This window comes from Carya illinoinensis, chromosome 11 (genome assembly GCF_018687715.1).
Source record: "Carya illinoinensis cultivar Pawnee chromosome 11, C.illinoinensisPawnee_v1, whole genome shotgun sequence".
NCBI lineage: Eukaryota > Viridiplantae > Streptophyta > Magnoliopsida > Fagales > Juglandaceae > Carya > Carya illinoinensis.
Window position 1 is genome coordinate 17,052,466 of NC_056762.1, and position 15,533 is coordinate 17,067,998.

Sequence of the window (15,533 nt, forward strand, 5' to 3'; positions counted from 1 at the left end):
TTGGTCCAAAATTTTTATGGAGTATTGTTAACATGTGTATATGATTATTGGTTTAGGATTTGTTGCATCACTAAAGGTTTTGATGAAACTTTTTCTTAGATCTAGAAACTTAGAAACTGGAAGAGGAAAAACAGTTTCCATTTTGAGAAAGTTTAAATCTTTGGTGGTTTAAACCTATTCCAATGGCTTTGATAATTTTATTGGAGGATCCTAAGCCTCTTATATACATATTAGAGTATTATTTTGAAGATATTTGATATTATTTTCAAAGATATGAAATATTATGCAAAGAGATGTTCGGACAAAGTGTGGATGTTCTTGGCTCAATTTATGTTTTGATTAATGTTTAACCATGTGATCTTGAATTAGAAACTTATATATGTTTGAGGACATCTTTTTAAATCATGTGACTTTTTGGTTTGAAGATCACATATTTATAAGCTATAGATCAAAAGGTTAATCAAAACAAGTTAGAAACAAAAATCAATGGAAATAGCATATGAGAATTTCGGCCCTATGGAATTTTAATAGTTGTGATTAGTTTTAAATTTTTCTAAATTGATATTTGAGTTTAGGATAAAATTTACATGAGGCATGTAAAATTTGGTAACTTTTAGAGTTAGTATGCAAATCCCTTAAGTTAGGGATAAAATGATCATTTTCCCACATGTAGAGAGTAAAATAGAAATTTTACTCTTAAGTTAGTATTTTTTCATATTTCAAATTATTAGTGATTTAGTTCTAACTTTTAAAATCACTAATTACAGTTCCTCGTGATCGCGCTTGAGGTTTCATAAGAAACGTGGAGATCAAGGTAAGTTAGCTTTTAACTTACTAGCAGTTTACTATGTATGTGTGCTAAGTAAAGAAACTACAGGGTATGTATGTGTGTTATCATATATGTCATGTCATGCCAGTTATCATATATTTGTCTGTTATATAGAATTTATTCTGTCATGAGTTTTCATCTGTTACATAAGATATTCTGTCACTTACTATACATTGCAAGTACATCATGTTAAATATGAATCTATTACATGTATGTCATGTCATGTCATGTTCACTGTTGCAAGTATGTCATGTTAAATATATTGTCTATTACATGTTATGCTATATTGTAAGTAAAGTTATGCTTTGATTACTTATGTATGAGGTCACAGCGATAATGACGCATATACTACGTGAGACACAACAATTGTGACACGTAGAATATATGGGGCCACAACAACTGTGAAGTATGTATTTAAGCAGGTAAAGAATAAGTTCAGTTCACGTTTCAATTTAAGTTATGTTAGTTATGCTATGCTATGTTATGTTGTACGTCAAGTTATGCTTTGATTACTTATATATGGGATCACATCAATTGTGACGCATACACTACGTGAGACACAATAATTGTGACATGTAGAATACATGGGGTCACAACAATTGTGGAGTATGTATTTAAGTAATTAAATAATAAGTTCAGTTCATGTTTCAATTTAAGTTATGTCAGTTATGCAATGTTGTACGTCAAGTTATGCTTTGATTACTTATGTATGGGGTTACAACAATTGTGACACATACACTACGTGAGACACAGTAATTGTGATACATAGAATACATGGGGCCACAACAACTGTAGAGTATGTATTTAAGCAGTTAAAGAATAAGTTCAGTTCACGTTTCAATTTAAGTTATGTCAGTTGTGCAATGTTGTACATCAAGTTATGCTTTGATTACTTATGTATGGGGTCACAGCAATTGTGACGCATACACTACGTGAGACACAACAATTGTGACATGTAGAATACATGGGGTCACAACAACTGTGGAGTATGTATTTAAGCAGTTAAAGAATAAGTTTCAAATCACATTTATGTTAAGTCAAGTTTCAGAGCAAGTTCATTTTAAATCAAGTTTCAGATCAAGTTCAGTTCACGTTTCAATTTAAGTTATGTCAGTTATGCTATATTGTACGTCAAGTTATGCTTTAATTACTTATGACTTTGATTATGCATTCATGCTTTTACTGTCATCCATGCATCATTAGCCTGTGTGGAGGTTTTTTGTCAACTTACTAAGATTTGTAATCAAATCTCACTATGGTAGTCCTAACTTCCACTGAATGGTAGATCTTGTTACAGGACCTGAAGGAGAATTAGGAGCTGATCAACTAGACATAGTTGACTGAGCGACGGTACAAGGTCAATGTTAATATAGTAGTTAACGTAAATTACTACTTGTACGATGGAGTTGCATTTCTAGTACTTTTTAGATCATAACCATTTTGGACTAGTGTGGTGATCTTAGTTGTTCAATGGGTCTTTATGTATAAAGTACATTTTAAGCATTTGAGATATTTTCAATTTGGTGCATAGTATTACTAAAGAAAAAATTTATCCGCTACGAATATTGCATAATGTTATATGCATGTTAGGAACATTGCATCTTATATGTCATGAACGGGGGCAAATAACCTTGTGTTGCATGTCTCGACATGTCAAATGTCCGTCCGATCCCAAACGGAATTTGGGGGCATCACACAAAGTGTCTTTTAAAGGACTCCTAGAAGATGAAGGTACATGATATGGTGTAAGATATGATCTAAGGGGTTGTGCAGGTGGCTGGTTTTCAAACTTCCAGCTAAAATTGGGGTGATTACACTACCCCGGATTATAAGTATCAGAGAAAGGTGTAAAAGGATTCTTGTACATACCTAAGGCATTACATTGTTCCTTATACATCCCTCTCATCTCAGCAAATGTGGGACACTCTTGGGTGAAATGATTTACCCTGCCACACACAAAATATGATCCAAAAGACAATGCATGATTAGCCACTAGTGTTGGCTTTAAGTCATTAGTCTTTAAAATCTCTAACTCCCTAGTGAGCATCTCAACTTTAGCCTTTAGATTATCCTCTTTCCTGAGATGGTAAATTTCACCACCATTTAGGTTTCCTGCAAGTCGTGACCTATTTGTGCCCTCAATAGCATTAGGTCCAGTCCAAGTGTGAGCTTTTTTAGCAAGCTCATTGAGGTATTCTATGGCCTCATTAGGATCTTTCTGTAAGAACTCACCATTACACATCATCTCCACAAATTGGTGCTCTCTAGGTATAAATCCCTCATAAAAATAGCTCACTAAGCGCTAATTCTCATACCCATAGTGAGGGCACATACTCAATAGCTCCTTAAATCTCTCCCAAGACTGATACAAAGTCTCACTATTTTTTTATGCAAACGTAGAGATTTGTCTTTTTAAAGCATTGGTCTTATGGTGGAAAAAGTATTTATCAAAGAAGACCTGAGTCATCTCATCCCATGACCCAATAGATTGTGGTCTCAATGAGTATAGCCAACTCTTAACTCTATTCTTCAAAGAAAAAGGAAAGAAATTAAGTCTCACAATATCATCAGTTGCATTTTGATTATGAAAAATCGCAACTACTTCCTCAAATTCCATAATGTGCACATATGGATTTCATTTTCCAAGCCATGAAAAGTAGGGAGTAATTGTACCCTCCCTGTTTTAAAATCCAATTGGTGAGTATTAGCTAGAAATATGATGCATGATGGTGTGGCTATACGTATAGGGTGGAGGTAATCCTGAAGGGTTCTAGTGAGTTGATCTTTGTGTTCACTCATTTCCTTAGAATTAGAAAAATTATCAAATAAATTATTAGACAAATTAGGCTTTGACTCTAACTCTAACAAAGGTTTACAAGCAAACCGAACCAAGGCATCTTTATGCCTGTGCATGCAAGGTAGAGAAAAATGCAATACTAAAAAAAACCTACAAAAAGAAAAAGAAAATAAAATAAAGATGCAGCAAGCTAAAGAGGGAACGAAGTTACCTCTTTCACAAACTGCTAAAAAGAAAAACTATCTCACAATTCATCTATCGTCTTCCCGGCAACGGCGCCAAAATTTGATTACACCCAAAGAATAATGCAGTAGTTGTAGCACAGCTTTGGGGTGTCGATTCCACAATGAGACTGTTTAAAAGAATAACAGAAGGAACAAATAAACTAAAGGAAAAATATTAAATAAGTTATGGAGAAAAAATATTAATTTTAACTGCAAAATAATAGTAAAGCAAAGTGATTAACGGAAAAAGTACTCAAATTTGACGAACAGTAGAGTGTCGGGAATCCCTTGCGCAAATCTAGTATTTTAATTATTCTTAATTCATTCAATAACTCAATTAGGAACTCAATTTACAAAATTTCCAATCGGAAGGTCTAGATTTATAAACCAAAATTAAATCAAATGTAACCCTTCAAAAAATCATTCACCACTTTTAAAATACGTAAATTACTATCCCTATTGAGAAAATCCAATGATGATAATATACTTAGGGAGCGATATTGCAACAAAAAACTAAATCAATATAGATAAATAATTGATCCAAACATAATCAAAGAACTAATTCATTCAATAGAAAACATATGACTGAATCCATAAACAAAATAAATTCTATGATTATTCAGAAAAGGAAACATCAACGATGAATTGAGAATGATAAAATAAAAGAGTTTTAGCAATTCAAAATCAAATACGTGAATTAAAAATAAATTAGAAATGTCATCTAATGTGCAAGGTCATCCCTAACCCTACTTGAGAATTTAATTAGCCATAAACATAATGGACGACAAAAATTTTCAGAGATTTTCTCCTCTCTTTAGATCATGGAAGTGATTTTCTCCTCTCTTTAGATCTGCCTCTTGTGCCTCCTCCTCCCTCTATTTCATGTTAATGATATGCCTATATAGGGTAGGAAAGAAACCCTAATGTCCTCTTAATTTTCGCATAAAAAAATACCTAAATTTTAGGACTCATCTTGGCAGCCACGTATGCCCTTTAAGAGTTCTAATTTGGAAATCCTTATTGGAGATAAAGTTATAGCCCTTTAAGATATCTTTCTAATGCATCAAGAATCGTATCAATCCAATATGTGAGTAAAAAGTTACAATCAAAAGACTAAAATATATCCAGACTATCTCCTAACAAATTTCGGACTCGAACTTCTTGTGGTTTCCTTTTGTGATTTTTTTTCTTTTTCTTTTCTTCCAAATTTCTCTCAAACCCATGAATTTCCTCCTTTGAATTTTACTAGGCTGGACTTGCTCTTTTATAAACTCTGAAATTAAACATAAAAAACTATTTAGGAGTATCCCAACGTAAATAAAAATTCAATTTAAGAATACATATTAATTCCTATGATTTCTATTCACATTTTAGCATTTTAATCCAATAATAGGGTATTTAGAGTGTACTTTTACACACTCATCATGCTTCTTCTACATATTGCTTAATGACATCTACTCGAAAGCAAGTGCTTGGCTCTTTTGGAAATCTCATGGCTTAGTAGATGTTGAATATAACCTCTTCCTTATTCACTCTCAATGTTAATTCACCCTTTTTAACATAAACTAAAGCCCTTCCCATAGCTAAGAATTAGTGGGACTTCTTCGTCTTCTTTCATATTTAACACCACAAAATCTGCAAGAAAAATAAATTTATCCACATTTACCAATATGTCTTCTATGATTCCATGTGCATAGTTGATGGATTGGTCTACTAGTTGCAAAGAAATTGTTATTTTTCATCTCTCAGAGTCCTAATTTCCTACAACCACAAAGTGGTATAAGATTAATGCTCGCACCAAGATCACATAAAACTTTACCAAAAAAAGAATTTCCAATAGTGCAAGGCAAAGTGAAACTCCCCGAATCTTTTAATTTTTTTTTGGCAATTTCTTTTGAAGAATAGCACTGCATTCTTCAAAAAGTTTTACTATTTTGAACTCCTCCAACCTTCTCTTCTTTGAACTAATCTCCTTTAGAAATTTGACATAATTTGGCATTTGTTCAAAAGCATCTACGAAAGGAATATTTATGTGAATTTTCTTAAAAATATCAAAAAACATAGAAAATTTCTGATCTAATTTTTGTTTTTGAAAATGTTGAGGATAAGGAAGAAGAGTAGGGAGAATAGGAGGATTGTTAGGAAATGAAATTGCTAGAGGCATGTCAGTCTCTCTTTGTGCATCATCGACAATCTCCTCTTCTTCTACTTTATTCTTACTTTGGCCATTGTTTGCAACTGTAGTGGTAGACTTGGCTTCCTTTGATGGTGACCTCTCAATTTCTCTTCCACTCCTAAGTGTGATGGCCTTGCATTGTTCCTTTGGATTCACTTTTGTGCTGCTGAGAAAAGTTCTTCTTTGTTGGGCATTGATGGTTGTGACTAGTTGCCCAATTTGCATTTCAAGATTCTTTATAGTGGCTCTCATGTTGCTACAATGAGTTTCAATGTTGTCTAACTATGAATCAATCCTTTTAAACCTTGCATTTGTCTCCTCAACAAAGGAAACCATGGCATCCTAAGTGACATCTTCTTCTTGCTTGGTTGACTATCAAATCCTGGAAGAGGTTGCAACACATTCTTTGTGTTTTCATAAGCCAAATTTTCATGACTTCGAAGTCCTGGATGGTAGTAATTTGGTATAAGATTACCACGAGAGTTGTAGTTCTAATTGTTGATGTATTGAACTTGTTCTAGACTCATTTCATTACTCGGAACTGTCATACTTGTAGCTGCAATATATTCTGCACTTTGTGGTATCTTTTGGGTTGTCAAAGCTAAAATTTGATGAGATATAGAAACAACTTGAGCTTAAAGGGCTGCTAACGGCTCCAATTCATGAATTCCAACAACTTTCTTAGCCATAGTTCTTTCAGTTGGCCATTGATAGTTATTTGAGGCCATTTTTTCTAAAAGAGAGGTACCACCTTCAATTGTCTTTGACATCAAAGTTCCACTAGAAATAGCATGAACTATGGTCTGAGTTTGCCTATATAACCCATTATAGAACATCTAAACTTGCAACCAGTCCAACAATCCGTGTTGAGGCCAGTATCGAATCAAATTTTTATATTTTCCCATGTTTCATAGAGTGATTCAAAATCATTTTGCTTGAATTGACCAATCTCACTCCTGAGTTGGACTATTTTTATAGGTGGAAAGAATTTAGCAAGAAACTTTTTAGTCATGTTCTGCCAACTATTGATACTTCCCGGTTGTAGAGATTGTAGCCAACATTTTGCCTTGTCCCTTAAGGAAAAATAAAACAATCTCAGTCTAATGCTGTCTTTAGTAACACCATTAATCTTTATAGTGCCACAAATTTCTAAAAACATCGCCAAATGAATATTGGGATTATCCAGTGAGGATCCATTGAATTGGGCTTGTTGCACCATACTAATTAAGGCTAGTTTGAGCTCAAAATTGTTGGCATTAATGGTTTAGTGTCTTATACTCGAGTAGTTGTCATTCACAACTGGTCATACATAATCTTTTAAGGTGTATGGTTGTGCATCTTGTTGTCCATCAACCATGACTAGTACTTTATTTTTTCTTCATGATCTAAGAGTTCTTTCAATTTCCGAATCAAAAGAAGTAATGTCAAGATATCTAGCAGGACGCATCCAACATAAAAAAACACCTATACAACAAAATAAAATAAAATTCTAAATTAAAACCAAGATTGCTTAGTATCAATATTGGCAAAAAGAAGAAGAAATTCATCCCGCCAAAAACTTGATTGTTTCAAAACTATAAGTGCATAGTATCGTAGTTTTATAATAAATTGATGAGAAGAGTATCGTCCTCAGGGATTGGTAACTTACTTTTGACAAATACCGAGATTAAACAAAACTCAACTTTATTTGAAAAAGTCACTAAAATTTTTATAATTGCAATTTGAAATAAAATTAATTCAAAGAAAATATTTAAAGGAAAAGAAAGTTGTTGTTCGAAGATCAAATTAATAAGAAAAAGAACTTCTAGGTAATCGATTTCACCTAATCTGTCACTATGCTTTTCTCATTAAATTAATTGAATTTAATTCTCTTTCTTTGTTAGCAAAATCTCCAAACTCATCCAAAAGCCACTTTTGATAGTCAATCGGAAATATTCTTGATCATCATTTTACACAAGAATATGCAAATTAATGAAACAAGAAAGCATTAAAACCAATGATTTTAAGGCTATATAGGTTCATATAAGTCTTTCGATCTTTATATTTACTAATGCTGAAATATCTAAGTTCTATCTCATAATTCCCTCTTTCGATAACAAATCAGAATATCAAAATCATCTAATTAATGATCAGTCAATTAGAAGCAATAAGCTCAGAATAAATCAGACAAACATAGAAGAGAATTACTTTGAAACTAGATTACATCGTTTTCCTGTAATAAAGAAAATTTAGTTCATACTAAAAATTAAATTCAACATCAACGAATTTACTATAATTTTTCTGAGATGAATGGAAGAAAATCAATAGTCAAGAAATCACTCCTCGTAGTCACAACGTCCTCCTCAAAAATGAAAGAAAAGAAAAATCCCCATCTATTATGTCCATGTGTCCCAAAGTCCAGCATTGCGTCAATAGAAACCTGCATAAACCCAAAACGTCTACCCTTTTTCTTTAAGTCCATTCATTCCATTCCAAAAGAACCCAACAAAAAAAATGTGCGTAGTTCTTTTCTTTTTTCAGCTTGCGTCTTGCGTCCAAGAGAAGGCACATGTTTCATTCATTTTTCCAAGTCAAACCGCTGCTCATGTATATCTGTTCAAGAGCCCAAAATCCTAGCTTGAGTCAGTTTCGTAAAAATATCCAAGACAATGGCCTATTTCTCACTCATGCGTATCAAATTTTGTTGCCAGCTGCTCCGTGTCTTTTTGGTCCTGCATCATGCGTCTTCCATAAGATCAAAAGAAAGGCCCTATGTGAACTCCTTTTACCAAGTCAAACTGCCAGCTTTCCATAGATCTTCCGTCTGTTTCCTGCTGGGTTGCATCCTCATTCAAACCAAAACAAACGTGTTGCATATAGTGTTCAAAAGCCCAAATTCCAAACCGAAAGACTTGCACCTTCAAATATGTTAATCCATAAAAACCCATAGGCCCTAAAGCGAAACTCTCTCTTTTGTGCAGCAGCTCCTTGTCCGACATCCAAGGGCAGCTCATTTCCTCATGTGCTAACATATTATAGTATTCTTCTCTCATGCAATTCAGAAGTTTGCCATTTGACTAGTTCCAATCTCTTCTGATACTCAAAAATTCAACTTGATCTTTATTCCCTAAATAGCACCTGTGATAGCTCTTATATTCTGCTAAAATTTGGAACTTCCTTTTCTTCAAATCTAAAATAAAATTTAATGATAACAATGAAGTCTAGAACCGACAAAAATAAATAAAATTATACTACAGTTTAAAGTTAAGAAGTGATAAAATATAGAAAATTATGTAAGGCATCACATGTATAAGGTAAACCGTGAGTATGAATGCATGAGCATGAACATGTACTTTGACCGAAAATATATTTTGTCCCATATGTATTCTTTCTTTTTCAAAAACACTAATCTTGTAAACATGTAACAAGGTAAAACAAATGTCATAGTTCCATTTATTATTAATCACTTGTAATTTTGTTCAATATAACCATGTGGGTGGACACCTCACAGCTACCCATAGAAATTGTGGGCTCCCTACTTGTTACCACATAACAATGTCGGCTCTCTTTACCGGGTGTGAGTAAGGTAGAGTCCATGTGATACGGCAGTTCTCAATTCACCTTCACTGCATTCATAATGTGTTGCACCTACTAGCGTTAAGTGTGGCTAGTTCATTCCGGAATCCTTTAAAAATAATCAATTGAAGTCTGTTGACTGTACTTCATCAATCCAGGGGCTTTAAAAATAATCAATTGAAGTCTGTTGACTGTACTTCATCAATCCAGGGGCTACCACTCCAATTTAAGCACTCCAGATTAGATATGGGAGTTCCACTAAGATATTTCTCCATTGTAGCATTGGGGTAGTGACAAAAACCATTTCTTTTAATGCACAACACCAAAACATGTGACATGTAACTTGGGATGAGAGCATGTAACTTTTCATGTAACAAGTATCATATACTTGTGCTATATACAAAGAATGCATCATTTGAACCAATGGTTTTAGAAAGTATCATTTGAACATAGCATGAATATACAAGCCCATTCAAAATATGTGACAAATAGCAATTTGATAATCCGAATCAAGCAATCGAAATGCAAATTTTACAGAAAGACATAAATATATTGTCCAAGAGTAAGTTATATGTATTATGCAATTTTATAAAGATAGAAGGTTGAAAGACATAAATATATATTATAAAATTTTTGAGATAATAGAATACCAAGGATCAAGCAAGCTGAAACTATAAAACTCTAATAGTTAGAATCTTGAAGAGAAAAACCTAACTCTAGGCATACCAACTGGGTTTATAAAACCCTAACTTGGTTTTAGAAAACATCCATTCTTCTTGCCCTTTTATTCAAGGTTTTGCTTATCCAAACAAGAAAACACTAAGGAGGCCAAATGACAATCGTTTTGCAACCCTTTATGAAATAAAACCCTAAGAATCGAATCCATTGAGTTGCAACAACACTTACTGAGTTACAATTCCATGCTAAAAAATGTTGAGTAAACATCTTAATGATGGTCAACTAACACATGCTTTCACAAAAGAACTCTTGTTTCCTTGAACTTAAAAACAATCCAAAAAATTCTTCATAGAATCGTAAATTCTCAATGAAAGAAGGGCTGTCCATTTCAAAAGAAAAGAGAATCAGGAAGCTTTCTTACCTTGCTCAACTCCTAGAACCTTCAAACAATAGCAATGGTGGTCGATTTGGTTGAAGAGAGAACTAGGGCTTTTCCTCTTCATCCTTTGAGAATAGTGTGAGAGTATAGAGAATAGGGGGTGAAGTCTTTGGCTAAAAACACAAAGTGGCCTTTCAGTTTTCCTATAGGGGTCATGGCCGAGTGCCTTAAATGCTCCCTCTTAAATACCTCTTCATCTACTCACCTAGAAAATACCAAGGGTCACTTCCTAATGCATGTATGACAAGTGTCCTTTTGTTGCTAGGGTAAGGGATTTTCAGAATCCCCTTTGTCCTAAATTCCAAAACCCTATTTTGTCTCGTGCTTTTCTCTTCAATTTTCAAAACTCTAGTGGCTTGCATGAATGCCAAATGACATGTGCCTTTTGTATGTCAGGAAACTCCCATGATTGCATCTTCTAGAATGTTGAACGCCACGTGCATGCTTGTCAAGTGTGATAGTCAAATGCCTCGCCTATTCTCTTTATCATTTCCCTCTCTTGGAAACTTAAAAGACTTCATTGCATGATGGACATGAGGCGCTTCCCACTATGGTTGAAACAATAAAGCTTCATCATCACCAGATCCTTCTGGAAACCCTAATCTTCCCTTCATCCATTTTGTGGTCTAGATACAATCAACATATAGAAAGTGATATGCAGGGCTACCAAATGGTAGGTGGGTGGTGTGTGCCCTAGTCAGCCAAAATCCCATATTTAGATTCTTTAGAAGCTCTAAGAACCTTATGCATGAGTGACAAGTGGCAACATGGAAGTTGGCTTCAAGGTTGGCTTGTGCCCTAGAAAAAACAATAAGAACCTAGTTTGAGTGAGTTGGATCTAGAGTAATTAGCTCGAGAGGCTCATCAACTTCGCCCTACTTTAGGGCCCCTTCGTCCCAAGTCTCCACATAGTGTAAAATGATCTTAGAAGGAGGAGGCAAGGGTTGGTTGCCTAGTGTGGGAACTTTCTCCGTCTTTGAGTTCTTGTACATAACATTCTCTAGCAAATACCTGCTCATCACACATCTCCCTAACACATGTTTCTGTGGAGAATTCATCTCTAGGTGGTACATAGAGGTAAAGGCTTTGAGAGTGTTTAGGGTTGGTCATCCAATAATGGCATTATAAGATGAACGAGTCTTGACTACCAAGAAATCTATATTGTAGTGGTTGCATGTGAGCTAGACCCTGCTAATACCAATAGGGCAATGGATTTGACTAGTTGCACCGCTTCCCCTGAAAACCCTTTCAAGAGGGTGGGCACTAGACATAGCCTGCTTTGGTCGATCACCCTATCTTTATGAAAGCATCCCAAAAAAGGATGTCAATTGAATTGCCATTATCGACCAGTATCCTCCATGTGGTGTAATTGGCTACTAACATCGTCACTACAACACATCATCATGTGGGTAGATTACTCCTTTGTAGTTATTGTCGTTGAAGGATATAATGGCCACTGGCTGTGACTCTGTCTATTTATGCCGGCCTTTTGATCCTAAAGATTTCATGATATCTAGCCTTGTGGGCATATGCTTTTCATTTAGAGGAGGTCGGGCTGCCTCTAGCAAAGCCTCCATGATGGTGCGGATTTCCCCAAAAGAAGCATTGTTTTGGCCTTGACTTTGGCAAGGAGCTCGGGCATGGTTTTCTATCAATGTTCTTCTCCTTCTAGGACTCTAACTTCTATGATGCCATTGCTCTCGATCCTGTCTCGTTTTGCCCAATCGTCTTGGGGGGAAAGCAATTATGGGTGACTACATTCTCAAGCTTGTTATTAGGTACCTTGAATTTCCTTGATTCTCGGCTTCAAGGTGTCGTAATCTCCTGTTTGGTGTCCCACATTTTGATCAATGCAGAATCGCTTGGTCTTATTGGGTCCTTAGTTTTGTCTTGAACATTCATGTTGGAGTATTAGACTTTGGGGTTCATGTGACGGCCCCACATTCTGCTTGGGATCGAATAGATATTTGAAGCGTTAGGATATACAACACAAGGTTACCTGCCCCTATTCATGACATATAAAATGCAATGTTCTTAATATTCACAACGAATAATTTTTTTTCTTGAACAATACTATGCACCAAATTGAGAATATCTCAAATACTTAAAACATAATAACATGCTAAATAACTGAGATCACAACACTAGTCCAAACTAAGGTAACCACTATACTACCCGTTGGCGTCATACTGACACCTAGTTGACACGTTTCATGTGACGCCCCCAAATCCCACGTACGGACACGTGAAAATCGAGACGTCGGGATGATGATAACTCGGGTCACCACCCTATCGCCAAGTGCCAAGTGTGTGTACATGCAACAAGTGTGCAAATAAAAACACATAGCGGATAACAAAAGTCTCATAACTAAGTACCAGAATTTTTTCTTTGTTTAATACAAACCCGTTCAAAACATACATAATAAAATATTACAAGCCACAAATATTGTTTCAACACCAAACTACAAGGCATAAACTCCAAATCAATACTCCGGCAGAGCCTCCTCCTCGGGCTCAGCCTCCTCCTCCTCCTCGACCTCTGCATCAAAATCTACGATACCAAAATGGTGCTGCAGGTAAGTAAAGATCTAAATGCCACAAGATAAAAACATATTAAAGTCAAACAATATGCATGAAAGAATGCTAAATGCACATTATTTATAAAACCACATTTTTATTCCCACGCACGCCAAAAAATCCATTTTGGCCCAAAACATATCCTTTAAAACCAGTCCTTGCCATTATTCCAGATAATGGCCCAAAACCACCATTTTCCCAGAAAATGGATCACAAAGCCTCAAACATAACCTCGCCATTTTTTCCAAAAAATGGCCCGTATCCAATATCCAAGAAAACCGATCTAATTTATTGCATGCACCATGATCTCCCCTAGGTATCATTCACACACTCTGGCTCCTGTGCCACACCGCAAGTAACGACTACGCATGTGACACCTAAACGAGTGATGCCCAATTCTCCCGCCCAGCGCGTACCTGGACTAGGCCATCCTCTAGTCCCTGCCAGCCTAGAAACCACGGAGTCGACACGACAGCGTTACCATATCGTGCGATTCGGTCGTCGCCAAGCAACAACCTAGGGGATGTCTGTAATACCCTACTCTTACTATGTGAGTTTTTACGTCATTTTATTTTATTCCTTAAGTTAAATATGTTCATGTAAAGATTTTTATTATTTTATTTAGATGGGTATGTTTTTACTTTTATGTGGGTTGTTAAAATAAATTAAGTACATGATTTTAAGGCCTTATAGTATTTTCTCCTTAAATCCTAAAATTTTATGATTTATGAAAGACCACAAATGATTCCTACCATTGGATTGGTAATTGGAATAGTTATCTTCCTAAATCTAATCCTAGCCCTTCATTTCCTTAATCTTTTAATGACCAAAGTTTAACTAAGCCTTCTTCTCTTATGAACCATCGGTCTACACCTAATAGATGAAAGATTCTCTCTTCAAACCCATCGGTCTACACCTAATAGATGAAGGATTTTATTTTCAAACCCATCGGTCTACACCTAATAGATGAAGGATTTTATCTTCAAACCCATTGGTCTACACCTAATAGATGAAGGATTTTATCTTCAAACCCATTGGTCTACACCTAATAGATGAAAAATTTTCTCTTCAAACCCATCGGTCTACACCTAATAGATGAAGGATTTTTATCTTCAAACCCATCGGTCTACACCTAATAGATGAAGGATTTTATCTTCAAACCCATCGGTCTACACCTAATAGATGAAGGATTTTCCTCTTCAAACCCATCGGTCTACACCTAACAAATGAACCCCTTCAAACCCATCGGTCTACACCTAACAAATGAAGAACAAGTCTTCTTCATCTCTCTTTCCATGCTAGCCAATGCCACTTCCCTCTTTTCTTCTCCTCTTCAAGAAATCAAACTCCTCTCATTTTCTTCAAGCTTTGGACCTTCACTTCACCTCTTGAAAGAATCTAAGAGCTTAAGGTAAATTGTTTAATGCGATTTAATGTGATTTTGGAAGCTAACTAAATTGTTTAGTTTATGTTTTGATGTTATGTTTTATATATATACATATATGCTCTGTTTTAAGGGATTAAGTATTTATATGGGGATGTTTTGATGTTATGTTTTGTATATCTACATATATGCTCTGTTTTAAGGGATTAATTATATATATAAGGCTGTTTTAATGTTCTGTTTTGTGTATATATATAATTATGTTCTGTTTTAAGTGATTAAATGCATATATGGAGTTGTTTTGATGTTATGTTAACTAAATTAACTATTTTCTTATGTTACTCTTGTAAGGATTTGTCGAGAGGGTAGTTAATTGAGGTAACATTAAGGGTAGAAAACGATGTTAGATTTTTAATATTTTAGTCATCGTTAAAAGGGGATCTAAAGGATGTTGGATGAGTTTTAACACACTTGTTATTTATTGGATTAGGATTTTCTGAAGTTAAAGGGATTGCAGCGGATCAAGGTAAGTAGCTATGACCATGCGCCCACGTCAAGTTCTCTTGTGAAGAATATTTCTCTATCTCTTTTCAAACGTTCCTCTAATTAAAGAATAAATGAGTTTATATTATGTACAAGCCTTTCTTGGTAGCCCCTGTTAAGTATCCTATTGATTATAATTGATTGTATGTATATATGGTAATGCATGCATGTAGTCCCTAAGTCATGAAATTTTTATACATGCTTCTTGAAATAAATAAGATTTTATTTATATGTAAGCATGACATAAAATGCTATTTTCCAAAATAAAAGCATATTCATCAGACTAAGGAAGATATTGAAAATGTTGATTTCAAAGAAAGAAAAGGAATGAA

At 34.8% G+C, this 15,533-nt stretch overlaps 2 non-coding genes across 2 annotated transcripts; both read left to right on the forward strand.

Annotated features, from left to right (window-relative positions):
- The first annotated feature begins 3,141 nt into the window (after nucleotides 1-3,141).
- LOC122283556 lies at nucleotides 3,142-3,249 on the forward strand. The gene has a single exon (XR_006230955.1). It is a non-coding gene; the product is annotated as a small nucleolar RNA R71 (small nucleolar RNA).
- A 3,635-nt stretch (nucleotides 3,250-6,884) lies between these two features.
- LOC122283579 lies at nucleotides 6,885-6,990 on the forward strand. Its single transcript, XR_006230977.1, has one exon. It is a non-coding gene; the product is annotated as a small nucleolar RNA R71 (small nucleolar RNA).
- Nucleotides 6,991-15,533: the final 8,543 nt, after the last annotated feature.